Source organism: Microcaecilia unicolor, chromosome 10, assembly GCF_901765095.1.
Source record: "Microcaecilia unicolor chromosome 10, aMicUni1.1, whole genome shotgun sequence".
In the NCBI taxonomy this organism is placed as follows: Eukaryota; Metazoa; Chordata; class Amphibia; order Gymnophiona; family Siphonopidae; genus Microcaecilia; species Microcaecilia unicolor.
In genome coordinates, this window is record NC_044040.1 from 143,269,566 (window position 1) to 143,295,597 (window position 26,032).

Here is a 26,032-nt window from a genome sequence, read left to right on the forward strand (position 1 = left end):
ATGTGCGATTTACTGCCTACACAGAAGGACAGCATCAAAGTTTGTGCAGTGGCCTCTCCTGCTGATGGGCTGGATTTCCTGCAGCTGCTCTCCCCTTGGAGCTGCTGACTTGAACATTGAAGCTGCAGTTTTCTTTAGGGGGAGGGAGAAGGAAGGGAGAGATGGGACATGGAGCTGCAGGGAAGGGGAGAAAGAAGGGACAGGGTTCTGCTGGACCAAAAGGGAGAAGGGGAGAGAGAAGGGACAGGGTGCTGCTGGATCATAGAGGGAGGAGAGAGAGGGGGCATGGAGCTGCTGGACCATAGAGAGAGAGGAAAGAGAGATATGCTGAGCTACATGTGTGGGTGGAGAAAAAGAAAGGAGAGGCTGGGAAAATGTGGGGTAGAAATGTACTATAAATAAATAATAAATACAGTGGTGTAAGAAGAGAGAGGGAGGGAACATATTGGGCATGGAGGAACCTTGTGTGAGAGACCATGGGGGTTGTGAAGGAGATGAGTAAGAAGAGGATGTTGAGTACAGGAGGAGTAATGTGGAGTGGGTGAAAAAGACTAGAATTGGAGGCCAGGGAAGGAGTGAGACAGGAGTGCTAGGGGTGAGAGGAGATGGTGGAAAGTTGATAAGTACGTGAAATATAGGTGGAGAACGGAAGAGTGAGAGGGTAAAATTTGAGTGGGCAGGTTAGAATATATAGAGATAGGAAATACGTCAAGAGATGAATGTAGCGAGGAAATGGAAGAAGATAGGAGGAAAGTGGAGAAAGGGCAAATGAACAGCACACACTGGAAAGAGAGCAGAAGACAGACAGGAAAGCAGAAGAGAGAAAAAAGGACCAACACATTTGGGAAAAATAAAATACCCAGACAACAAAGGTAGAAAAAGTGTTTTATTTTGAATGCATTAACTGGAATATGTTAGCTTTGGGAACTGTGCACCACTGATGTGTTTGTATTTTGTTCAGTACAGGAGAAAATGCAATTCTGTTTTAATTTCTCCCATGTTGTGGTACCTGCCTAACTTGACTTCTTGGGGTTCCCAGTTCAATTTTTATCTTTATATTTCTAATTTGTGATCCCTTGTTCTATATTTGATGAGGGTTTGTCTTTGTTTTTTTCTGTGACCAAGGTATGTAGTTTCTGTGTAGTACTTTGTAGCAGTCCCACTTGCTCTGTTTACCAGTAGTAGTTGTATTTGTGTTTTAGAGCCCCATGTAATATTTTTTACACTGCCTATTCTTAAATAGGGTTCATGTTGTTAGAATCACAGGAATGAGTGCTAGAATTAGTGCTAATTCAGTTTGCTACATCTATGTTGAGTTTATTTTTCCAGGTTTTGTATTTGTGTGCCCGGTAGTGGAGAGATTTATGTTGCTATTACTCAGATGGCATGAGAATCAGAATTTTTTTTTTTTAATAGTAACTTCCATGGACAAAATGCGCTAGTTATGATCAGCACCTGCTGTTTGGGGGGAGGGGGGGAGGAATAGGGTATTTGTGGATGCATAGCATGTTTACATTTAATTTATAAGAACTGCCATACTCCATCAGACCAAAGGTCCATGAGAGTCATGTATGCAGTGTCACATATGTGAGCATTATCCATCAGGTATGTCCCAACTGAAAAAAGGTTGAGAACCACTGCTCTACAGAATTCTGGCAACTATTATTATTACTACTTAGTATTTCTAAAGCACTTCTGGGTATATACAGCGCAGCGCTGTAGCCACGTCATAACTCTGATATGTCCAGCTACTGGGGAGGGTTAAGCGTCTGTTGGGTCTATGCTTGTGCCTTACTGTGCTCTGTCTGAGAGTTTATTAAAATAATTCACTTGGAGGTCACGTGACGCCACGCTGAAGGACAGTGGCTAGGCTGAGCTCCTCCGGGCCCCCCCCCCCCCCCCCCCGGCAGTCTTCCCCGCGTCTTTTTTTTTTTTAGAACTTAGACCTCGTAAAGTTGAAATCTGCTTAAGGTGGTGTTAGTACGTGTTACGGTTTACTTGGCCAGTTGAAAATTTCGTTGATGGCAGCGAGATCAGCGCATAAAGAAAGATCAAGGGGGAAACTCGTGGAGGACAAGATGGTGGTGCCCCCGAGCCCGGCGGGCTCCACGGTCTCCGCAGCATAGGTGATAGAAATCACTACAGAGATGTCCGTGGTGATGGAGGAGCTGTTAGAGCGGCGTTTCACTCCACTGCAGTGATGATCGTAGGTCGGCTGCCACCCGGGGCGGATCACCACTACGCACCACCCCCCCCCCCGGGTGCAGCGGCACCTGTCCCCCCAGGGTGCAGCACGACACCCCCCCCCCCCCCCCCCCCCCCCCCCCCCCCCCGGTGCATTCTTAGCTTTCTTAGCTGCTGGGAGCAGCCGTGCAGCTGTCGGCTTCGCTGGCTCCCTACTCCCTCTGCCCCGGAACAGGAAGTAACCTGTTCTGGGGCAGAGGGAGCAGGGAACCAGTGGAGCCGACAGGTGCACAGCTGCTCTCTGCACCCCTCCAGCAGCGTGTACCCCTGCTGGAGGGCCCTAATTGGGCCCTTGGTGCTCCACTGGACTCCAAATTAGAACGTTTGCAAACACAGCTATCGGAGCTCTCTAAGGAGTGTGTGACTTTAACAGTGCAGTAGCATCATGGAAGATCAGGTCACCTCGGTCAAAAAGAAACAAGATTCAATGCACAAAAAAATTACTGCACTGGAAACTAAAATGGAAGATCTTGAAAACAGATCGCGCAGGAATAACTTGCGTGTGGTAGGTTTACCGGAAACTATAATGGACAGAGACTTGGTTGGATTTTGGAAAAATGGCTTCCTAAAGATTTGCAACTCGTGGACAGCCGCGGACCCCTGCGGGTGGAACGAGCACACAGGATCGGGCCACAACAAAATTCACAATTAAAACCAAGAGTGGTGATTTTTCAGATTCTGAACTTTCAGCACAAGCAGGAGATTCTACAGGCGCTGTGCACAGGGAAAACACTATCGTATGGAAATACAAAGATCCTGTGTTTTCAAGATTACTTGGCAGGGGTGGCAGCACAGCATAGAGCTTTTGCTCCAGTGTGTTCAAAGCTATTTGGTTTAAAAATAAAGTTTGCTCTGATGTATCCCGCCACCCTTAAAGTTACCTACAATGGCTCTACTCAGACCTACGTGTTTGTGGAGAATGCGTGTGAGTTTCTTATGCAGATGGGAGAGCAGGAGGCTGAAGGAGACACGGAGGTGAATCGTTGACCCTGGCTTGATTACTCTCAGCTGTGTGATGGCCTAAACACACAAGCTTTAACGGTGTGAAAAGATAATTTAACAATCCGATATGTTTATATGGACCAGACGCACCCGGGTTTGCTCCTGAGGAGGCTCTGAGTTTTTTGAATCATTCGCGTCCTCGGACCCGTCCAACGCGATAGGAAAGCGGAGGGGAAAGGTGAAGGATTTCCCCTCAACTCCTGGAGCCCTTCCAGCGATGAAGCAAACAACTTTACAATTTCCGACGAAACAACCGGGACCTCTAAGTGCTTCATCTCCTTCTGCAACTCTCGACGCATTGATGTTGATAGAGAGCGGAGACGGGGCTTCTCTGAGCCCTGTGGAACGCACGGCACCACGCCAGCCTAGGAGCGAGATTTTCGCAGCAGCCCAAGCAGCAACGGACACCGGAGTAGTGCAACCAGCGCTGCTTGAGGGGAGGTCTTCTGCGAATCTGAACAGGACTCAGGAACAATTTTCAACGGCCTAGCAGGCCTTAAAGGTATTACCCCAAGATATTGTTTCCAAGTTATCCCGCCGGGAGATCTTATCTCGCTCCCCTCCATTAGCAAGTGGTATAACTAAACCTGCCGTTGTGACATTAGAGTCACTGTGGGACATGGTCTACAGCACTCATTCTTCCATGCAGGCTATGATTCATGAAAATGCTAATGATATTAAAGTTATTTCCCAAGCCGTTCTGATTCAAGCACAGGAGACTGCACAACAATCCTCTAAGATAGGAAACATGGACTCCAAGATACAAGAAATGGGGACTTTGGAAGCAGCCTTAGTTAAAGATAATAATTTCCTTTATAAACGCTTGGAATACCTGGAAAACCAGGTTAGAAGACTTAATCTAAGGTTCCTCAATTTCCCCAAGTCTCCACACCTCCACACCTCTCTACCCAAGTCTCCACTAATTTCTTCTGTGGATATGGTGAAAAAATATGAGTGAGATTCTGGGGATGGATAAGGAATCATTACCTCCTATTACACGTGCTCAATACATCTGGAGCCTTAAGGGGAGGGATGGAGAGCCCCCCTTACCGGTAGTGGGAGAAGTTATGAACCTTACTTCTTTCCTGGAAAACTCATTGGAATTTATTACCCAGAGGACAACTATGCTGGTCACCTTTGTCTTGGAGCCAGACCGGAATGCTGTTCTAAGACTTTCATTAAGACACTTAGATAAACTGTTTATGGGTTCAAAAGTCAGAGTTTTTCCTGATCTCTCTAGGCAGACGCAGGTGAGGCGCAGGGCCTTTTTAGCCCTGCGCCCCAGAGTCGAGGCCGTGGGAGCAAACTTTGTATTGCGTTTTCCTTGTATATGTAATATAGTGCTAGAGGGTAAACAATACCAATTCATGGACTCCAAACAGCTTATTGATTTTCTTGATGCAAGAATGGAAGTGAATGTTGTGCGTCCTCCCTGAATAGCAGGCTGGAGGTTGACCTAAGAGGTGGCAGATGTAAGTTTTCTTTTTCTTTCTGTTAGGTTTTCTAAATCTTGGAATCATATTTCTTTTCTGGTGGACGATGTTGATATTTGTTCTATTTTCCTTTTTTATCTATTACTGATTTATGTAAATTTAATGTGTATTTCAGTGTCTCAATGTGTTTGAGATTATATAATAAAAAATTTGGTAAAATTAAAAAATTAGTTGCGTCGCGCTTTAGCGCAGCGATCTTGGAAAAGAGGTTTTTTTTCTTGATTTTTCTGCAGGACCGGAGATGTGATACTTGGTCTAGTGAGGTAAGAGTGTTTTCTGACTCCTCTGGGGTGGGCCCGCGATCAGGACGTTTTTGGCGCGAACCGCCATTTTTGGCGATGGCTGCAGAGACTGTAAAGCGCTGTTCTAAATGTGGCAAGCGCAAATCAGCAGCGGGGCTCTGTAATTCGTGCTGTACAGACGGTAGAGCCGGCCCGAGCATGGCGAGCGGCGATCTTTTGCGCTTTGAGCTGGCAGCAGACACCATTTTGGATTTTCCACATGGCGCGGCCTCCGTTGCAACAGAGAGCCCTGAATCTGGGGGGGGGGGGGGGTCCTCTGAGTGAGGCTAATAATAGAGCTGATAGCCCTGGGCAGGATCCGGGCAGTCAGGGAGCGGTTTTCTCCCCTGATTTTGTTTTAATGCTGCATAGGGCGTACATGCTTAAAAGAGCTCTTCCACAGGGATCTTCAGACCCTCTGCCTGCCCACCCCGGTGGATCCTGGCCTTTTGGAGTTGGCTTTGCCTGTTTCTTATCCTCCTGATAAACTCAGAAGGGCTAATTCCCCTTCTGAGTGTGGCGCACCCCCCTTTTCCCCCCGTGGTCAGTCTATGAGGATTCTGAGGGGTCTGGCAGAACTTCTTGGGCTGCGGAGCCAGAGTCTGGTGCAGAATTGCCACAGGAGCTTGATGATCCGTCTGCGGTGAGGATTTTCCACCGTGAGGAGCTGCCAGCGCTTATTTCAGATGCCTTACAAGCCCTCTCGATTGAAGATCCTGGGAGTGGCACAGCCTCCTCTGTTAATCCAAGGATGGCTAGTACCAGAAAGCCTGCTCGAGCCTTTCCTTTGCATGACTCCATCCAAGAGCTTATTTCGGCTCAATGGGCTGACCCCGAGGGACCTTTGAAGGTTGCCAGGGCTATGGGGCAATTATACTCTCTGAGTGAGGAACATTTGGCTCGCTTTGCAGTGCCTAAAGTGGATGCCCTGGTCATGGCTGTGACAAAGAGAACTACCCTCCATGTTGAAGGAGGTGTTGCCCTGAAAGATATTCAAGACCGCAGGCTTGATTCAGCTCTGAAGCGGTCCTTTGATTTGGCAGGTCTCACTGTTCGGGCGTCTGCATGCAGTTGTTATGCTGCTAGAGCCTGCCTGGCTTGGTTACAGCAGGCAGTGGAACAGCCCGGTGATGGAGCAGAGACCTTATCTGAAGTGACTCCGCGGATGGAGTCGGCCTTGTCGTTTTTGGCTGACGCCCTTTATGATATGGTTAGAGCTTCGGCTAAACAAATGGCTGTAGCAGTGGTGGCTTGCCGCACTCTTTGGCTATGACATTGGGCGGCGGACATGGCATCTAAGCAAAGGTGGGTGAAGTTGCCCTTTCAAGGCCTTCTCCTGTTTGGTGAGGCGCTGGAAGACATTGTTAAAGGCCTGGGGGATTCCAAACCTCAGCGCTTGCCCGAAGATAGGCCGAAGCCTTCCTCTTAAGGGTCAGGTGGTCTGTTCCTCTTACAGACCTCGCTTCCGTGAAGCTAGAAGGTACCGCCCGGGCGTGCTGCTGTAACAGAGAGCTATCAAGCTACAGCCAGAGTGGTCTCAGTACTTCAATCTCTAGGGTGGTTCGTCAATATGGCCAAAAGTTACCTGACCTCCTCGCAATCTCTAGAATATTTGGGGGCCAGGTTCGACACAGCCTCGGGCTATGTGTTTCTTCCCGAGCAAAGGCGGTGCAAGCTTCAGAATCAGCTCCATCTGCTCCTGAGGATGCCCCGCCCGTGAGCTTAGGACATTGTCCAGCTGTTGGGATCGATGACGGCCACCTTGGAAGTGGTGCCATGGGCGAGAGCGCACCTGAGATCTCTACAGTATTCTGTAGTTCAACGATGGTCTCCAGTATCTCAGGATTATCAGTGCAGATTTTCTTGGCTCCCTGCGGCCCGCCTCAGTATGGAGTGGTGGTTCTCGGACAGCATGTTGCGGCGGGGAATGCCGCTGGTGCTCCCCGATTGGTGCCTAGTGGTGACAGATGCCAGCCTGAAGGGCTGGGGTGCACATTGCCAGGGGAAGCATGCCCAGGGTCTGTGGACGCCCGACGAGTCGGAGTGGTCTATCAACCGCCTGGAGTTGAAAGTGGTGTTTCTGGCTCTTCTGGCCTTTCAAGTGACCCTGGAAGGATTGGCTGTCTGAGTTATGTCAGACAACACGACAGCAGTGGCCTACATAAATCGACAAGGCGGCACTCAGTGCAGAGCTCTAGCCGCGCAGGCCGAACAAATTTGCCACTGGGCCGAGCTGCATCTACAGTCCCTGTCAGCAGCTCACATTGCAGGTCAGAGCAACGTGCAAGCCAACTATCTAAGCAGGCATCAGATCGATCCAGCAGAGTGGGAACTAGCAGACGATGTGTTCCTGCAGATATGTGCCAAATGGGGGAAGCCAGTGATGGATCTTATGGCGACCAGTTCCAGTGCCAAAGTCCCATGCTTCTTCAGCAGACGGAGGGATCCTCGCTCTGCCGGGTTAGATGCCTTGGCTCAACCCTGGCCCCTGGGCTTGCTGTATGTCTTCCCTCCGTGGCCCTTGATAGGGCGAGTGCTCCTGCGGATTCGGCTGCATCCAGGAGAAGTGGTGCTCATCGCCCCGGATTGGCCCAGGAGGCCTTGGTATGCGGACCTCCAACAGATGCTGTTGGAGGCTCCCTTTCCATTACCTCTGGTCCCGCACCTGTTGTCACAGGGTCCGGTGGCCATGGAGGACACCTGCCGCTTTGGTCTTATGGCATGGCGATTGAGAGGGCGCAATTGAGAGATAAAGGCTACTCAAATAAGGTATTTTCCACTCTCCTGCAGGCCCGTAAGCGCTCCACTTCCCTGGCTTATGCCAGGATTTGGTGCCAGTTTGAAGTCTGGTGTGTTTCAAGAGCGCTTTCTCCGTTGCGGGCTCCTGTCTCGCCGATTCTGGATTTTTTGCAGGATGGTGTACACAAAGGCTTGGCCTATAATTCCCTGCTGGTGCAAGTGGCAGCATTGGCCTCCCTGCGTGGCAAGGTTGAAGGCGTGTCCAGGGGTGTGCTGGTAAATTGTTAACAGGGGGCTCTCTCTCGCCAGCAAAGTAAAAGAGAATTCAGGAGGGGCCCAAGCCCACATTTTGGGATCCATTTGTTAAAGTAGCCAGGGAGAACCGGCTCCCAAAATTCTTAAAAACTTAACAAACGGCTCTCGAGAGCCTGTGAGAGCCTGCTGCAGCACACCACTGGGCGTATCCTTAGCTGCTCATCCAGATGTGGCACAGTTTCTTAGAAGGGTGCTTCGGCTCCGTCCTCCCGTGCGGGCACCTTGTCCAGCTTGGAACCTGGGGTTAGTATTGAAGGCCCTTCATGGGGCTCCCTTTGAACCGCTTCGGCATGCTTCAGAAAAAGATTTGACACTGAAGGCCGTCTTTTTAGTGGCCATTACCTCGGCGAGACGGGTGTCAGAGCTCCAGGCGCTGTCCTGTAGAGACCCTTTTCTGCAATTCTCAGAGTCAGGGGTCACGGTTCGGACCGTGCCTTCCTTCATGCCTAAGGTGGTTTCAGCGTTTCACCTAAACCAGCCTGTTTTTCTTCCCTGCTTTGTTGAGAAGGAGTTTCCAGATTCATTTGGGCAGTTGCACCTTTTGGATGTGCGCAGGACTCTGTTGCAGTATCTGCGAATTACACATTCTTTCAGGACCTCTGATCATCTTTTTGTGCTGTTTGCAGGTCCTCGCAGAGGGTCTTCAGCGTCTAAAGCCACTATTGCCCATTGGCTCAAAGAAGCTATCTTTTCAGCATATCTGCTGTCTGGCCGGGCTCCGCCTGAAGCCTTTAAGGCACATTCCACAAGAGCAATTTCCTCTTCCTGGGCGGAAACTGGAGCACTATCTCTTCATGAGATTTGCAGTACTGAAACATGGGCTTCTAAGCTCTCTTTCGCCCGACATTACAGGCTGGGTGTGGCTGCCAGGAGGGATGCGCGTTTTGGAGCACAGGTGCTAGCGCGTGGTGTGGCTTGTTCCCACCCTATTTAGGGATTGCTTTGTTACATCCCATACATAATGGCTTCATCTGCTTGATGACAAGGAAGGGAAAATTAGGTTCTTACCATGATAATTTCTTTCCTTTAGTCATAGCAGATGAAGCCATGAGCCCTCCCTGTATGATTGTCTGTATTGCAGTGATTCTGATTTTAGGTGCTGTTCTTGTTTCCTGAAGTTATATTCCTTCCTTGGGGAGTCGGAAAACAGTCTTCAGGATTCTTGTTAGTTATAGGAGGATGAGTTCATTCCCTCCAGTTCATGTTTTGGGAGGATGAGTTTATTCCCTCCAGGAGGATGAGTTCATTCCCTCCTTTTTTGAGTTTATGCCCTTGTTAAGGGGCCATCGTTCGCTGTGAGGAAAGTTCATGTTATTCCCATTGCGGTTTGCCATACTGCTTTGGAAGCTTCAAATGCTAAAGAGGCAGTGGAGCTAGCTGGCCATGAGACACTGTGAAAAGTTGAGTGCTCTCTATCTCCCCCTGCTGGTTGATGGACACAACCCATACATAATGGCTTCATCTGCTATGACTAAAGGAAAGAAAATTATCATGGTAAGAACCTAATTTTCCCATTCCAAACACTATAATGAAAATAAAATGATTTTTTTCTACCTTTGTTGTCTGGTGACTTTGTTTTTCTGATCATGCTGGCCCAGTATCTGATTCTGCTGCTATCTGTCCTCTTAACTCTGTTTCCAGGGCTTCCTTTCCATTTATTTCTTTACTTTCCTCTTTCTTCTTCATTTCTTGCCCTACATCCGTAAGTAAAAGTTGGGTCCTACTCCGCAGACTTGACTGTCCAGTGGATCCAGCTTCTGCCTATTTTCTTCATCCATGTGCAGTTTTTCTCCTCTCTTCCTTTCCCCTCATTTCATCTCCTTCCTCTGTCTTCCCTCCTCTCCATCTATGTCCAGCATTTCTTCTCTCCCCTTCCCTCTCCTCCATCAATGTCCAGCATTTTTCCTCTCCCCCTCCATCCATGTCCAGCATTTCTTCTCTCTCCCCTCCATTCATATTCATCTCACTTCCTCTCTCTTCCCTCCCCTCCATCCATGTCCAGCATTTCTTCTCTCTCCCTTTCCCTCCATCCATGTACATCTCCTTCCTCTCTCTTCCCTCCCCTCCATCCATGTCCAGCATTTCTTCTCTCTCCCTTCCCCTCCATCCATGTTCATCTCCTTCCTCTGTCTTCCTTCCCCTTCATCCATGTCCAGCATTTCTTCTCTCTCCCTTCCCCTCCATCCATGTCCAGCATTTCTTCTCTCTCCCTTCCCCTCCATCCATGTCCAGCATTTCTTCTCTCTCTCTCACTTCCCCTCCATCCATGTCCAGCATTTCTTCTCTCTCTCTCACTTCCCCTCCATCCATGTCCAGCATTTCTTCTCTCTCTCTCACTTCCCCTCCATCCATGTCCAGCATTTCTTCTCTCTCGCTCACTTCCCCTCCATCCATGTCCAGCATTTCTTCTCTCTCGCTCACTTCCCCTCCATCCATGTCCAGCATTTCTTCTCTCTCGCTCACTTCCCCTCCATCCATGTCCAGCATTTCTTCTCTCTCGCTCACTTCCCCTCCATCCATGTCCAGCATTTCTTCTCTCGCTCACTTCCCCTCCATCCATGTCCAGCATTTCTTCTCTCTCGCTCACTTCCCCTCCATCCATGTCCAGCATTTCTTCTCTCTCGCTCACTTCCCCTCCATCCATGTCCAGCATTTCTTCTCTCGCTCACTTCCCCTCCATCCATGTCCAGCATTTCTTCTCTCTCTCTCACTTCCCCTCCATCCATGTCCAAAATTTCTTCTCTCTCCCCTCTATCCATGTGCATCTCCTTCCTGTCTTCCCTTCCCTCCCCTCCATCCATGTCCAACAATTCTCTCTCCCTGCCCTCCCCTCCATCCACCCATGTCCAGCAACTCTCCTCTCCCCTTCCCTCCCCTCCATCCACCCATCTCCAGGAACTCTCCTCTCCCCTCCCCTCCCATCTACCCATGTCCAGCAACTCTCCTCTCCCCTGCTTTCCATCCATACCCAGTAATTCTCTTCTCTCCCCTGCCCCCTCCGTCCATCCATACCCAGCGATTCTCCTCTCTCCCCTGCCCTCTGCTCCCGTCCATGTCCAGCAATTCTCCTTCGCCACCATCCTCCCCATTCATATCCACCTGTCCGCCCTCCTCTCCCCCCAACATCCCCCTTTTTCTTCCTGCCACTGTGCCACCCTGCGGGGTTTAAATCTCTTTTATTACCTCCGTTGAAGTGGCCGCGTCCTTGAAAGCCCTGCCCGTCTCTAGCCTTCCTTTCGTGAATTCGTTCCCTCAGAGTCCCGCCCTCGCGGAAAGAGGAAATGACGTCAGAAGGCGGGACTCTGAGGGAACAAACTCACGAAGGGAAGGCTAGATATGGGCAGGGCTTTCAGTGACGCAGCCGCTTCAACAGAGGTAATAAAAAAGATTTTTTAAAAACCCCAGGACTGCGTGGTGCAGGCGCAGGCAAACGTGGGCTGTGGGATGTGAGGTAAGCATGGCTTGTGGCGCCCTCCTGCCATGCTTACCTCGTTTACTGGAGCCGGCTCGCCATGCAGAACATCCGGCTCACAAGATCTTAAAAAATTTAACGGCCGGCTCCAGCAGACCACTGAATATGATAAAACATTCTATAAGTCAGGAATTAATCTCCTGTTGCAATACGAGCATCGATCTTTGGTAGTGGGGGGAGATTTTAATGCGGTATGGAACCCTAGGGTAGATAAATCCTCACCGGGAGCAGCTATGTCATAGCACACTAATAAGGGGCTGATTCAGTTGAGCCAATTGTTGGATCTTGTCGATGTATGGAGGGAACTACACCCTACAGATAGGGACTATACACATCTCTCACAGGCACATTCCACCCAGGCAAGAATAGACTATCTTTTCATTTCCAGGGGAGAGTTTAGCAGGGTGGAGAGGGCAGAAATAGGCCCATACGTTTGCGCTAGGACAGTTCTGTGGGGAGAAATTATAAGCTATTCTATTTGAGAGTGGCAAGAGACAGGGAGATACTGCGCCTGAGCTTGAAACTGTGTAGAGCTAGGCAGCAGTGGGGGACCTCCCGAACAAGGAAACATCGCCAGCAAGTTCTAGACCTGCAAGTAGCATTGAATACTCTTCTTCATCAAAGGGCCCTTAAATCGCAGCTGTACTATCGGTTTATGTTATACCGTCATGCTAATAAAGCAGGGAGGTTGATGGCCCAATTGATTCATCCCAAAGGGGGTCCTCAAAAAAATATTAACACTTTGTGGCGAGGGGGGGGGGGGGTTGGGTCCACATGTATGAAGCTATAAGTGACATTTTTTTTACTAATACTACCATCGGCTCTATGCCTCGCCCTCAGAAGTGGATCTCCCAGGTTCGTTATATTTGGATAATTTGACCTTGCCTTCAATTGGGCAAGACGACAGAGACTTCCTTAACACACCAATACAGGAGGATGAGGTAACGATCACAATTGATCATAGCCCCTTGCTGAAAGCTCCAGGGGCGGACGGGACCCGAGCGGAGTTTTATAAACTTATGGGGGGAGAGGTCATATCCCCACTCATCTCTTAATAAGATCATAGAAATGAAGGCCATGCCGCCATCCCTGGATATAGCACATATAATTGTTTTGCTCGCCAGGCCACAACCCTACAGTACTGGAATCTTATTGCCCTATCTCCCTTTTGAACTATGAAGCTAAACTGTTCGCCGAAAATAATGGCTAGCAGGTTGGCTTGCATGCTACCTAATATTCTTCACGACTCGCAAGTGGGTTTTGTGAAGGGTTGTTCAGTGGCTAAGAATATCCGGAAGATACTCGCCACCTGGAATACAAAAAGCAGATGACTTTCAATCCCTGCTTATAAGTTTTGATGATCTCTGGCCGTCTTCAAATCTAAGCTAAAAGCCCACCTTTTGATACAGCTTTAACTCCTAACCCTTATTCACTTGTTCAGAACCCTTATTTTATCATCCTCACTTTAATATTCTCTTATCTCTGTTTGTCCTGTTTGTCTGTCCTAATTAGATTGTAAGCTCTGTCGAGCAGGGACTGTCTCTTCATGTTCAAGTGTACAGCACTGCGTACGTCTAGTAGCGCTTTAGAAATGATTAGTAGTAGTAGTGATGCAGAAAAGGCTTTTGACCGGGTGCACTGGGATTTTGTTTTTGCCTCTTTGACAGCTTATGTTTTTTTTCAGGGTGCTTTCTCTAGGTAATTAAAGCACTGTACTCATCACCAAGGCTCGGATGTTGGTTAATAAGAGAGAATCCCAGATTTTTCCTGTACTCAGGGGTACCAGGCAGGGATGCCCACTTTAGCCCCTTCTTTTTCTGTTGACGTTAGATCCTCTCCTTAGGCATATTATGGCGAACCTGGATATTCGAGGTATTCAGATTGGTCCCTCTTGCTTTTAGGGGGCAGGTTTTGCTGATGACCTCTTGGCTCATCTTATGAGCCCAAGGGAATCCCTCGCAACCTACTAGAAAACATTCCAAGAATATGGGGATTATGCCGGGATTCGCCTAAATCTTGACAAGTCGGAGGCCCTGCCATCCTCACCACAGATACAAACGATTGGCGGCCGGACTTTCCATTACGGTGGACGGTTGGCTCCTTTCAATACTTAGGTATTCTACTTGAATGGATGTCTCAGCCTTGTACCGTCTTAATATATTAGTTCTTATGGAAGATACTAGGCGACGTCTGGAGAGGTGGGGAGATCTCCCTCTGTCCCTCCTGGGACGGGTAAGCCTGTTGAAGATGATCAGTTTCCCCGATGGTTGTATGTTCTCCAGTCCTTGCCACTGAGGATTTTGAAGAAAGATCTGAAGGGTCTTTACTGGCTATTTAGTTGTTTTTGTGGGCAAAGAAAAAAAAACAAAGATGTGACTGTCAACTTTGTTAGGTGATTGGAGGGGAGGGGGTATTGGACTTTCCCAACTTACATTACAATCAAGCGTGTTTACTACCTCATTTGGGGGACTGATTTGACCAGACACAGATTCACACACCAGTAGACCTTGAGGGTTCATATTACTCCCCATATAATTTTTTTCACTGCTACACTTATCTAAGTCACAAACGCCCCACATTTGAAAGGGAGTCTGTTACTAAGGCCTTTACAGGAGGTGTGGGAAGTTCTGGTGGGGAAACTAGGAGGTAGTGCTTCTGTGTTTGATCAACTTTCCATTCGGGATAACGGTCCCTTTCGACAAGGAATGGATAACCCAGTCTTCCTCAAGTGGGAATGAAGAGGTATTTCTTTTCTAGAACACATTAGAGGAGGAGGGTGAGTTGCTCCCATTTGAAAGACTATAGGAACGGATGGTGGACCAGTGGGGTAACTGTTTCGCTTATGCGCTACTTAAACACTCCTCCTTGAATTAGGTGCCACTGGGGGTGTATTTGGGTTCCCGGTTTTGGGACTTCTTTCAGGAGGTCTCGGACTTGGGTATGACTGTTTCAGGGCTACGTCAAGCTCTGGTTAAGAGAATCCCAGACAGAGACGTCTCTTTGTTGTTCTAGGTGGGAGGAGGATTTGGGAGTGTCCCTGGAGGACTGGGATGTTGTTGCCACTCTGCGTGGAGTTGCCTTACTTATTACAGATGCGAGACTCAGGGAATGTGAATATTGAGTAATTCACTGGGGTTATTTGACTAAAGTGCATCTGGCCCATATGAGTGAGGCTGGGGAGCCTGGTTGCCCTAAATGTCACTTGTCACGAAACACTTTTTTTCATGCTTTCTGGGTATGTCCCAAAATTTAAAAATTTGGGGGGCGAGTCAGGGGTTTTTTTTGTCTAGCTTGTTTGATCGCAAAATTTCAGGGGGACAGTGGAATAATTTTTGCTTGACAAGCCGGGAGCCTACTGTCCCTTGGCTAGATACAGCATCTTCTTATGCCGTAAATTAAGCCTGTTGGCCAAGAAAGTAATTTTATAATATTGGACAATACCGGATTCCTCCGGCGTTTTGGTATTGGAGGAACCAGGTGCATCTTCTGGTCACATGGGAGGCTAAAGAGGCAAGGGAGTCCCCAAAATGCAGGCAGAATTTTTTTTGAAGTTGTTGGAGGTCTCTATTTGCAAATTTTAAGTCCTTGCGGACGAGGCCTCATTATTAATGCCTTATAAAAGATAAATGCGACATCTTAATATATCTGCAAAAAATTGATCTCTCAAGAATTAGAGCTGATGTAAATGTCACCCTCGGTAGTTATCATATATGTGGAATGAGGGTGGTGGGGGTGGATCTGGAGGTCTCAAATTAGGGAATTGATGTGGATACTGTTAATTGCTCCATGTTTATAAAACTGTTCAATCATACAGAGGGGTGGGGAGGGGTTGGTTTTAGGGCATGTGGTGGAAGTTTTGTGTCATTTATCCTTGGTTGTGGCTGAATCACTGTTGCCTTTTGGTATGGGATGATGTGTTCTATACGTAGGGAGGGGCAGGGTTGGAGTGATAGGGAAGGGAGGGTGAAAAAATTGTTAAAACGGTTGATGACAGATCTGCCATTGTTCCTTATTTTGCTTGTTCTCTTGTTGGCATTTTGTATCTGCTGGTTCTTGGATGTACATTATGCTGTTGTCATCAATAAAAATGTTGAACTCTTAAAATAATTCACTTCCAGAGTTCAGGATAAATGAGAGCTGTGCCTTTTCAGCTCTAATACAATTTTATTTCAGAATACCGAACTATATTTCAGACAGATTTGCTCACACGGTGAGTTTCGAGAGGTTACATGGCTGTATGGAATTTACAGTAAAGAATATTGTATGTTTTAATGTTTGTAAATTGGTTGCTACACTGTACCTTTGTACAAATAAAATGTTCAATAAAGTTATGTACATACATACTATTTTTTATTTTTTTTGAAGAGACCCATTGTTAATCATTTACCAGCACACCACTGGGTGCAGACATGGGAGGAGCATGGGCAGGGCTCCTAGTTATGTGTGTAACTTACAGAATGCTATACGTTATGCGCTTTTTTTTTTTTTACCAGATTTGCCTGCCCGCCATTATATCTGCTGTAACTGCAACCACGTACATGTTAGGCATGCTTATGCCAGGTTATGCTAGTACTCTATAATGGTATATGGGTGTCCAGAAGCCATTATAGAATAGGCCCTCACCATTCTGCATCAGGGTGCCTAGCAGCCAAAGAATGCACAAGATAAGATTGTATGTACATTGTATTATGACCACCTCACTCATATCGTGAACTGCCAACATAGTGGGTGAAAAATATTGCTATTATACAGATAATTTTGGATTTCTGTCCTTGTTCCACCCTAATTTTGCACCTCTACTGTGGAAGTAATCTTTTATAATCCTTTTTTCACATGTAAACCACTGATTTTACTCATGTCAAAGGCCTCTTCTAAAATTAGACAGCCGAAAAGAGAGCTGATGATCTGCAACTAGGTATAACAGCACAAAGACAAGCAGATCAGCAGTCTAGAAAGATGTGTAGCTTTATTAGAACAGTCACCCTCAAATCTATGTCCTTTGATATGTTCTATGGTTTCTCGGATATATTTCTTTTAATGGCACTGCAGTGCTCAATAATATGCTTATTCAGTGGTCTTTTAGTTTACCAATGTAAAGTAGTTTGCACGGATAGACAACTATAGAAACTACATGTAGTTTTACAATTAGAGTACTGATTGCTCCCCCTTTGTCTGCCTGTTTTATAACAATTGTGGTGATGAACAAATATGATTACGCTGGAGAAATAGAGACAGGTCCAAGATAAGAATTTTTACAGATGTTTGACTAGTGACCCTACCAATTCACTAAAAAAAAAAAAAGAAAATTGGCTCCCTTCTGGGAGATAGGAAAGCAGGTGGGATTTCTTACATTGAAATAATTTAATTTTTTGCAGGTAGAACATCCAAGAATTCCAGTAATATAATACGTATTACTAAAACAAATTCATTTGGTAGCCCAATCGTTTCTCCAATTGGGTCCATATTAGAGCATCTTTCAGTATTCATGGACACTTTTCTCAGACCCATGGTACTCCTTATTCCATCTTATACATTATTAACATCCTTCTTGAACTCATGTTGACAGATCATAACATATTTTTAGTGACCCTGGATGTGGAATCCTTGTATACACATACCCCTCAAAATGAAGCATTAAATGTTAGAGAAGTTTGAGTAAGAGGACTACCAATTCAAGGATTCCAATAGAATACATTGTGGAACTAGCCACACTAGCCCTCAAAAAGAACTATTTTTACTTTGAAGGTTCCATTTACAAGCAAAAGAAGGGCTCCGCTATGGGGGCTAGTATGGCCCCGTCACTGGCAAACCTTTACGCAGCAACCTTGAAGAAGAATTTATAATGACTATGTTTATGTTTCAACAATTTTATTGATGATATAACAGAATTAACAGTCAACAATCGCCATATATATCCATTTGAAAATAAGACAAACTGAGTACAAGTTTGTTGCGATATTATCAAACTTTTTTAACATTTCCTCCCCTCCCACTCCACCCCCCCCCCCCCCGCCCCTTCAGAGGTTATTTCAGTCTGTTTACTAGTTTCTAGACATGGTTCTAACAAGTAAACTCAACATTTCAATCAATTTCTGTAACCATCAACATTCAAAGGAAGTAGAGAGAGCCTAGTTTCTTATAGCTCTCCCCCTTGTACTTTTCAGCTTTGTATATTTCATGTTTAAATCTGTTTAGTGTAACAGAACGGAGAATATACATTCAGCAAATTTCAGCAAAGAACATTTCTAATACAACAGACCACTATCAGACAATCATCAAACAATAATTCCTATTCCTTCATTTAACCCCAAGCTACCCACCCCTCCCTCCCGCCCCTCGCTTCCTGGGATACCACCCCGTGCCGAAAATGGCATAGCATGAACCGGTACATTAATAGTCTCCCGATCTTAGAAAATTGACATATTAGAAGCAGTACCATTAAATCCATCATCTTATTATAAGGTCCAATACCAACCGAAACCCCTTCCATCCCCCCCCTCCCCCCCAAATAAATCAAGAAAGGTGAGCCTGCTAATCATCTTCCCACCCACACCCTGTCTACCCGAGTGACCTCCTGTCCCATATGATAGGGAGCATCAAGCTCATCTAATTGATGAGAACCGTTGGAGGAGAACTAGACAGTGCAGTAAGTTTATTAAGAATATAACTTCTAGCTTTAAGATATCCCTTCCAAGTTAAGTAAAAATTGTTTTGTGTTTTGAAGTTAAGCAAAGAGTCCTGGAGTTCCATTAAGAGTAAGGCATGGAAATGGTTACGCCATTGCCAATAAGAGGGACCTCGCTCTAGCGTCCAGTTCACCAAGATACATTTCATATCCACCAGGTAGGCTTTATGGGCGAGTGCACTCTGATGAGCCGTGCCCCCCTCTATCGGAGAAAGACAGCCCAGTAAAATACTTTTTGGTGACTGTCGAACCCGCTGCCCCCCGAGACTTCCCACAAACCTAGTTATCCTGACCCAGAACGCTTTGCTAGCCGCGCACTTCCAAAAGGCATGGAAAAAATCATTTTGAGACACTCCACACCGCTTACAGCCGACTCCAAATATCCCATTTGACACAAACGTGATTGCGAGGTATAGGCTCGGTAGATCACTCTGGCCCGACACTCCCGAAGCTCTACACTTCGTGTCCATTTCAAAACTCCTCTCAACCCCTGCAGAAGCTCCTGAGAGGAAACCGGCGCCTGCATATCCCCTGCCCATCTGGTTGCCACTTGGTTCAAATCTCTCTGTGATCGTGCCATTATCAATCGCTTATATAACAGGGATATGGAAATAGGGTCGCCCGATGGCACTTCAAAAAGTTAATCCAATTTGGTGGTCAGATCAACACCCAGTGCACTACGTGGAAGAGAGGCCACATAGTGTCGCACCTGTTCATATGCAAAACAAGTACCCCAATCTAATGAATTTAATCCAAGATCTTCCATGGACCTAACCACGCCATCAGGCCCCAACAAATGGTGCAGGAACAATATCCCCTCCTCCCCCCCATGCCCTCAGCACTGAGTTATCCGTACCCGGGCGAAATGCCTCATTCCCCTGCAGAGGAAGTAAACTACTACACCTACAGTCGAAGGACCAGAGCTTCGCCAAATCTTTCCACAGCGCCCTTAAAGGCTCTATCACGACATTCAGCCATATGTGTGTGGGCAGCTCCTTCCACACTGCATGTAATATGTAAAAGACATGTAGGGGACTACACAGCTCTTTTTCCATAGCTATGGGAGAGTAAGTCTCTGTCTGCTGATACCAGTCCCCCAGATGTCGTAATAAGCAAGCCATATTGTAAATTTAATATCAGGAACTCCAAATCCCCCCTCCCTTGCCTTTCCATAAGGAATTCAAACTTAATCTGAGGTCTCTTTCTAGCCCAGAAGAATTTAGAAAGCATGCCTTGAAACGCTCTTATGTCCCATTGTTTAAGATATAACGGAATCATCTGCATGTAATATAGCCACTTGGGGAACAGCTCCATGTTAAACAGTGTAATCTGTCCTATCAGAGACAGCGGCAATCCGTCCCATCTCCCCAGTGTCTCTCTTGTGCATGCCAGCAGATGCGCTATATTGGTCTCTCCAAATTGTCTAGGATCCTTAGTAAGTGAATACCCAGATATTTAAACGCCAAGTTGCTCTTTTAAAGGGGCAGTGTAATCTCTCCCACTGGTCTTCCCTCACGTAGAGAGAGGACATTACCTCTGATTTGTCTAGATTAAGACAGAAACCAGAGAATCCCCAAACTCGGCAAAAAAGTCCATCAGAGATGGTAAGGATACCAGTGGTTTTCTATCACAACTAACAAGCATCTGCAAAAGCAGAGATCTTAAAGGATTCTTCCTCTATCTGCACTCCTCTCACCTCCTCCTCCCCTTAATATCCTATCGGGGGTCTAACACCAGTACAAAAAGGAGGGGTGAGAGAGGGCATCCTTGTCTAGTTCCTGGGCTATCCCAAAGGTTTCTTATGCCTGACCATTAACCAATACTTCAGCAGTAACCTCCTTGATATAGGGCTTTTACTCGCTGCGTGAAAGAACCCCACACCCCCATACTACCTCAGGATGGCGAACATAAAATTCCCAGTTGACATGGTAAAAGGCCTTTCGGCATCAAAGCTTATTATTAAAGCTGGGGTAGAGTGTCGATGTATGGTCTCCAAGGCCCCCAAATTTGTCTCATGTTTCGTACTCCTGATCTACCCCGAACAAATCCCACCTGCGATTCTTCCACTATGCTTTGGAGAACCCTTGCCAATCTATTTGCTAGGATTTTGGCAAATAACTTGGTCTCAAAAGGCAAAAGGGAAATAGGTCTGTATGATCCAGCATGCAGGGGGTCTCGGCCTGCTTTTAACAGCACCACTATTTGTGCCTTCCGCAATGTCTCAGGCAGAATTCCTGTCTGTACATATCGATTAAACACCACCGTTAAACAAGGCACTATATCCTGATTAAGAAGTTTGTAAAATTCAGCGGAGAGTCCATCCCCTCCCGGTGTTTTATGCAATGGGCTGTCTCGTATACCTCAGCTCACCTCATCCTCTGAGATGTCCACATTAAGACTTTTTTGTTGTTGAGCTGTAATTTTGGGGAGTTGCTGGCCATCTAAATACCATTCAGCCTGCAGTCCCTGGACCTCTGGGGCCGAGTATAGGTTTTCGTAGAACTGCCTAAAAACCTCATTCACCCCCTCTGAAGTATGGTGAAGCCCTCCCCTCGCATCACGTATTTGTGTACAAAGCGTGAGCCCCCCACCTGTTTTACCAAGCGGCCCTAACATCTTCCCCTGTTTATTAGCGTATTTATATAATTGGAAACGAAAGTATTGATTTGATTTTTTTTTACCTTGGCATGTATTAACTGATTCAGGGAGGACTGAGCTTCCAGCAGTTGAGCTTTGTGTGAGCTGGAAGGCATAGACCCAAACCGCTGTCTAGCCTATCTTACTGTTCTCTCCAATCGGAGAATCTCTGGATCTTTTCTTATGGGCATGATATGAGATAATGGCGCCTCTCAGCACAGCTTTAGCTGCCTCCCAGAATAGTACCGGGTCACCATGGTAAGTGGCTTCATTAAATTCTGTGTATTCCCTTCCATTGAGCCTGAATATAGGGAAGCAAATTGCCCGTCATAGTAAAGCTCCCTGGGGAAGCGCCATCGAGGTCTCCGACCACCGTCCCACCCACAGGAGAGGACACCCACACCAATGCATGATCCGACACCTGAGTCGATCCTATTTCCGCCTGGAGTAGTGAAGTGACTTTACTGGAGGAAACCAAAATGTAGTCAATGCGCGATAACGTGCCATGCGCCCTAGAAAGGTGAGTGTAATCCCTCTCCCCCGGGTGAAACAAACGCCATGCATCCACCAAGTCCAACAAAGAGTAGAGCCGCAGGATCCCCTTCGACAAGTCCACTGGCCCCACCCTAGAGGCACCTGTGCTGTCCACCAAGGGTCTACCACTGAATTAAAATCACCACACATAATAATGGGCATTTGGTCAAAAGAGTTCACCCATCTCACTATATCTTGGTAAAACCACTTATCATATTGATTCAGCGCATACACATTTACCAATAATACAGCCTGATTATGCACCTGAGCTGTTTATCCGACATTGCGGCAGGGATGTCCAACCGTCACCTTAAACTGAACATGTCCAAGACCGAGCTCCTCATCTTTCCTCCTAAACCCACTTCTCCTCTTCCTCCACTATCTATCTCAGTTGATAACACCCTCATCCTCCCCGTCCCATCTGCCCGCAACCTCGGAGTCATCTTCGACTCCTCCCTCTCCTTCTCTGCGCATATCCAACAGACTGCCAAGACCTGTCGCTTCTTCCTCTTCAACATCAGCAAAATTTGCCCTTTCCTCTCTGAGCACACCACCAGAACTCTCGTCCACGCTCTCATTACCTCTCGCCTCGATTACTGCAACTTACTCCTCACCGGCCTCCCACTCAGCCATCTATCCCCCCTTCAATCCGTTCAGAATGCTGCCACACGTCTTATATTCCGCCAGAACCAATATACTCATATCACCCCTCTCCTCAAATCACTTCATTGGCTTCCGATCAGTTATCGCATACAATTCAAGCTCCTCCTCCTTACCTACAAATGCACTCAGTCTGTGGCTCCTCACTACCTCTCCACCCTCATCTCCCCCTATGTTCCCGCCCGTAACCTCCGCTCACAGGACAAAGCCCTTCTCTCTGTACCCTTCTCCACCACTGCCAACTCCAGGCTCCGCTCATTCTGCCTTGCCTCACCCTATGCCTGGAACAATCTTCCTTTACCCATACGCCATGCCCCCTCCCTACCCATCTTCAAATCTCTGCTTAAAACTCACCTCTTCACTGCTGCCTTCGGCGCCTAACCGCTTGAGAAATATAGAATGCCCCAATCTATCAACCCTATTAGATTAACTGTTCACTTGTGCTCTAGATTGTACACTTGTCTTTAGATTGTTCTCTTGTCTTTTAGATTGTAAGCTCTTTGAGCAGGGACTGTCCTTCTATGTTTAAATTGTACAGCGCTGCGTAACCCTAGTAGCGCTTTAGAAATGTTAGTAGTAGTAGTAGTAGCTTCTACCATAACAAATCTACCCTTCGGGTCCACAATCACCTTTTTCTTGACTAAAGGAAGCCCTTTAACTCCCGCCTTTCTGTTAGGGGAGGGGCTATCCACATAGTCCCCCACCCACCAACTACATAGCTTTTTATGTTCCTGGGCAGACAAGTGTGTTTCTTGCAGCATGGCTATGTGGGCTTTTTGTCTATTTAAGGTCTGTAAAATCTTACTGCGCTTTACCGGAGAGGTCACACCCCCAACGTTCCAGGAAACCACTTTAACCATAATCTGTTAACAGTAATCCAATAAAGCAGATATAGATGATATCAGGGCAAAGGTGTCCCAGCCTCCACCTCCCCCCTCCTTTCTCCTCTTCAGCCCCAGTTCTCCCGGTCCAGCTTCTCAATTCTATACCTAGTGCACTCCGGTAGACCATCCCCCACCCCAAAGCCCAACCCCCTCCCCTCCTCCCAAACTCCCACCTCCCCCCTCCCAAATCCTCCCCCCTAACCTCCCTTCCCACATCCAAACCCAATCCCTCACCCTGGAGTTCCACCAAGAACTCGTCATGTAAAGGTGCCCAAAACCCCCCTGAATGATCCTTTAACCCCCTTTCGGGAACCCACACATCAATATCAAGGACAAGGCCCTCTGAGGTACCTGTACAACGATCCACCCACCCTCCATATTGGTACAGTTTAAAAGCAACGTACTGTACTGAACAAATTAAAGAGAACAGTTCCTAAAAGTTAACGTCTCTTATCCTGAGCCCCAGATGTAAGTGGCCTAATATCTAACACGCCTGTTACAGGCACTTACACAAAAGTAGTACATCAAGCAGCACTGACTTATACTCTGTCCACTTAATAACGTTCAATCTGCTGTCTCCAGTGTTAGACTTCGGATAAAGTCTTTGGCTGTTGGCACATCTGCAAAGAACTTCTCTGTACCTCCATGCTGCACTCTTAGTTTTGCCGGATAGATCAGTGCAAATCTAATCTTTTTTTCTTGGAGTACTGCACATACCGGTGCAAATTCTTTCCTTGCCGCCGCCACCCGCGTGGAGTAATCCTGGAAACAGAGAACTCGCTGGCCATCATGTTTAAGTTCGCCTTCGGCGCGCAGGGCTTGTAGGATAGCTTGCTTTTGCCCATAGTTAAGAAGCTTCAAAATCACTGCCCGTGGTCGAGTCTGGCCTTGGCTCTTCGGCCCCAGTCGGTGCACGCATTCAATCCGCAAGGGACCTGGCTGGTTGTTCAGTTTCAGCGCAGTTGGAATCCAGGATTCGAGAAAGCTGCCCAGCTCCGATTCTTTGACATGTTCTGAGAGACCGATCAAGCACAGGTTATTGCGCCTAGATCGTTTTTCTAGATCGTCAATCTTGTTTTCCAGGTCTATTATCTTTTTCTGTAAGGCCTCGGCAGATTGGGCAGTAGTCACCAAACGGTCCTCGATGTCGCTGACCCTTTGCTGGATATGGTCTAAATCCAAATGAAATCCATCAAGGCGTTCATGGGCCGAATCTGCCCGATCAAAAATTGCTTGCAATTTTTTGTCCAAGGCCGTCTCTACCGCCGCCGTTACCTCCGCTGTTATCTCAGCTGTCCACACTGAGCAAACGTTCGAGCTCAGCGACCGTGGAGCGGGCGCCATCTTGGGTTCCGCTGCCTTGCTTTTTCTTTCTTCTGGATTTTCACTGCCATCTCACGTTTCCCGTTCGGCACCACTGGACAGCCCTCCATGCACCGACCAGCTCTCCAATCCGGTTACACCCGCGTGTATTGGGATCCCGGGGAGGTTAGATAAATACAAGAAATAAGGGGAAAATGCAGGAGCTCAGTTCAAACGCGACTTCACTCCTGCATAGCACTACGTGACCTCTATAAATGACTATGTTTAAAGAGAGTGTGATTTTATGATTGGTTAAATACTAGGAGTGACAATTTGAGATTTCAGTTGAATTATAACAAAAAATAAATCTCTTTTTTGGATATTAAAATTCAGTACTGTGAGGGAAAATTCACTACTACTGTATTTTGCAAACTTATAATGTAGTCATTTATTCACATCTATTGAAGTTGCCATAACAAGTGTTTGAAATGAAACTTACCGTACAGCTGTTTTCTGAGAGTAAAAAGAATGTTCTCAAGAACAGTATGTGATTAAACAGGCTAAATGCATGGGCTCAAGATTTTATGAAAGAGGCTACTCTAGTAAATACATTGAAGAAGGATTTGATATGGCTGCACAACAGGACAGGGATTCCCTCTTGAAAACAAAGCCAACGAACGCACAAGAAAAGATATGTCCATTGTACTATGACAACCTCACTCATGATATTATACACATAATTAAGATACACTGTAAATTTGCCCAGTGTATCTCACATTTTGAGGATAAAGAAAATTGTGATAGCATTTAAGAGAAGTATGACTAAAAGGATATATTAGCACTATCTGCCTTTCAAGTTTCAAGGAAGATTGATTCCATTTGGGGCCCATTTCCATGTCTGAATTGCTCTGTATGTCACTTGAACTGTAAAACAAAATTTTTTTGTCCATCCTATGACTGGAGACAAATTTGAACTTCATCAGTGCTCTAATTGTAAAACTACATATGTAGTTTATATAGGGGTCCTTTTACCAAGCTGTGGGAAAAAGGGCCCTGCCTAGCGGCAGGGGCCATTTTTTCCCATAGCCAGTAAAAGCCCAAAACAAATGGTCCACGCGGTTGAGAGAACTCTTACCGTGGGGCACATGCAGCGGGGAGCACTTATCACCACCCATTAAGGTGGCGATAAGGGCTCCCGCGCTAACCAGGCAGCGTGCGGCGATGCCTGATACCGCTGGGTTAGCGCCACGCAAGCCATTTCTGGTGGTTTTCTTCTTCCCCCGGAAATGGCGCACACTCTGGCTGGGACTACCGCTGGTGGCTGCGTTGGCCCTGTAGTAGTCTGGGAAGAGCAAGCAGGTAAGCCCGCGTTGGGCTTACCACCGCTCTGTAAAAGGGCCCCATAGTTGTCTGTCTGTGCAAACTACTTTGCATTGGTAAAACTAAAAGACCACTGAATAAGCATATTATTGAGCTTGAGCATTGCAGTACCATTAAAAGAAATATATCTGAGAAACCTTTGTTAGAACATATGCAATCAAAGGACATAGATTTGAGGGTGACTGTTCTAATAATGCTGCACATCGTTCCAGACTGCTGGTCTTCTTGTCTTTCTGTTATCGCTTCTAAAATTGGGTCATGCCTTAAAGTATGCCTAAACAGGCATAAATGTCTGTTCCTTCAATATAGGCATGATTTCTGCAGATTTGTGTTAGTCTTTAGGTGCCTTCTTGCATAATTAACTTAGGCAACCTGTTATAAAAGGGTAGTCATAGATTGGTTAA

The 26,032-nt window shown here is 46.8% G+C and overlaps 1 protein-coding gene across 1 annotated transcript in view; it reads left to right on the forward strand.

The window, feature by feature from the left end:
• The window catches only part of EFHD1 (EF-hand domain family member D1), a 160,809-nt gene that overhangs the window by 115,779 nt on the left and 18,998 nt on the right, over positions 1-26,032 (forward strand). The window lies entirely within an intron of this gene.